Genomic DNA, 2,716 nt, shown 5'->3' on the forward strand with positions numbered 1-2,716 from the left:
CTAAAGTTAAAGCAGGATCAGATAAACCATCTAAACAGTCCCATAACCCCTAAAGAAATCAAAGTGGTCATTAAAAGTCTCCCAAACAAAAAAACCCAGGACCAGATAGGTTTAGTGCAGAATTCTATCAGACCTTCAAAGAAGACCTAATACCAATACTCTTCCAACTATTCCAAAAAATAGAAACAGAAGGTATTCTACCCAGTTAGTTCTATGAAGCCACAGTTATGCTGATACCAAAACCACACAAAGACCCAACAAAGAAAGAGAACTTCAGACCAATTTCTCTTATGAATATCGATGCAGAAATACTCAATAAAATTCTCGCAAACCGAATGCATGAACACATCAGAATGATCATCCATCATCGTGATACATTTACACAATGGAATACTACTCAGCTATTAAAAACATTGCCTTCATGAAATTTGCAAATGGATGGAACTTGAAAATATACTGAGTGAGGTAACTCAGTCACAAAAGAACACACATGGTATGCACTCACTGATAAGCGGATATTAGCCCAGAAGCTCAGACTATCCAAGATACAATTCACAGACCATATAAAGCTTAGGAACCTGACAAGTACAGAGGCAGATGCTCACAGCCAAGCATTGGACTGAGCGTGGGTCCCTGATGGAGGAGTTGGAGAAGGGACTGAAGGAGCTGAGGGGGTTTGCAGCCCCATGGGGGTAGCAAAAGTGTCAACTGCCCACACTCCTGGAGCTCCCAGGGACTAGACCACCTACCAAAGAGTACACATGGAGCAACTCATGGCAAATGTGGCAGAGGATGGCCTTGTTGGACATCAGTAGGAGGAGGGGCCCTTGTGCCTGAGGGTGTTTAATGCCCCAGTGTAGGGGAATGTCAGGGCGGGAAGGTGGGAGTAGTTGGGTGGGTGGGGATGCATCTTCATAGGGGGGGGGCATAGGGAGTGCCAGAGGGGAAACCTGGAAAGGGGATAACATTTGAAATGTAAATAAAGAAAATATCCAATAAAAGAAAAAAAATCCATCCATTTTTTTCCTACTGCTTCCAATAAAGTGTGAGAGGAGAGGAACAAACTGGGGAATGAGCCATAAAGAAGATGCATCTAGGGTTTAAAAAAATAGTCATAATAACTTTGACAGAACTATAACAAAAGTAATAATAATTACAAAGGGGTAAGCTGTAACTATAATAAGTATTTAATACTCATGTTTTGAGAACAAATACTTTTAGGAGCTAGAGAAATAACTCAGGTGGCTTGCTGCTCTTACAGAGGGTATGTTAAAAGATCAAAATAAAAAATAAAAATTAGATATCTTACCTGATATAAGACCAGTCCAATTGTATACAAAGTTAAAGTTAAAGTTAATTCAAGAAAAGGTAGTTGTAGATTTGTATCTTGTAGAAACTACTATGAAAATTCTAAGGAAAAAAAATACCTGTCTAAATTAGACACTCTTTAAGAGCATGTTGAAGAATAAGCCATATTCCTGAATACAAGGATGGTTGAATAGCATTATACCTAGCAACATGATCTAGCATATTATGAGAGAAAAAGCAAAACAAATATAGGAAATCACTGGTTGTCTACACAAAACACTGTGAAGAATTTCAGCTGGATAAAGAGAAGATAGCTACTCTAGTAGAAGACCATGTCTCCACCAAATCCCATCATACACATCATATGTATTTCATGACAGATTTTTAGCATTTAATTTCAATAAATATACTGATATTACTACAGAGCTTGCATCTAGACAGAACACTTGTCTCATGGAATTACCCAAAAACCTAAAAGGCCACAATTCTTAGGAGGCTCAGAAGAATAGAACTGGTATGTATGTCCCGTGTCTATTGACATATGAAACTCAAAAGCATTACAGAAAAACCAGTGGAAACAATAAGAAATTTAAGACCTTTAGCTATAACATCAAGCTATAATATGAGTCCAATTTCAATAAACTAACAACAACCAAATAAAAGTATTATTAAAACAAGATGCCATTCACAATGAGAATACCAATAGTTACTGCGTACCAAACAACAAGCCACCTTAAGGTGTGTGTCTAACCTGTGGCGAGTGGGCCAAAGGTGCTGTGGGTGTCTTGAGTGGCTATGAATGAGGCCCAACCCAAACTGTAAACTGAGTTACAACAATACGAGGTTTGTTTTTGAATATTCTTATAATTCTCTTGCATGGTTCCTGACCATAAACTTTGTAATTGACATCAGTGTGCTGCAATGTCAACGGTATGACCTATAGAAAAGTAACCAGAAATGATAAAAAAAATAAATAAATTCAGAAATTCTTTAGGGATATTCATTTTCAGATGTTGATCAAAGAACATTATGTATCAACTTGAAAAGAACAGGGCAACATCTGACATTTTAAAATTTATTTTCTTTATTTACATTCTAGCCATTTCCCTTCTCCACAGTTCCTCATCCGATTCCTCCTCCCCTTGCCTCTTAGATGGTGCATCCTCCCCCCGCCCCCAGACCTCTCCCATCTCCACAGCTGCAAGTCTATGGAGGATGAAGCTTACCTTCTCTCATTAAGGCCAGACCAGGTAGTCCTCTGCTATATATGTGCCGGGGGCCTAGAACCAGCCTGTGTATGCTGCCTGGCTTGTGGCTCAGTTTCTGGGAGACCCCTGGAGTCTGGGTTAGTTGAGACTGCTTCCTATGGGGTCACTCTCCCCTTCAGCTTCTTCATTTCTTCCCTTAA

The sequence above is a fragment of the Mus pahari genome, chromosome 8 (assembly GCF_900095145.1).
Source record: "Mus pahari chromosome 8, PAHARI_EIJ_v1.1, whole genome shotgun sequence".
In the NCBI taxonomy this organism is placed as follows: Eukaryota; Metazoa; Chordata; class Mammalia; order Rodentia; family Muridae; genus Mus; species Mus pahari.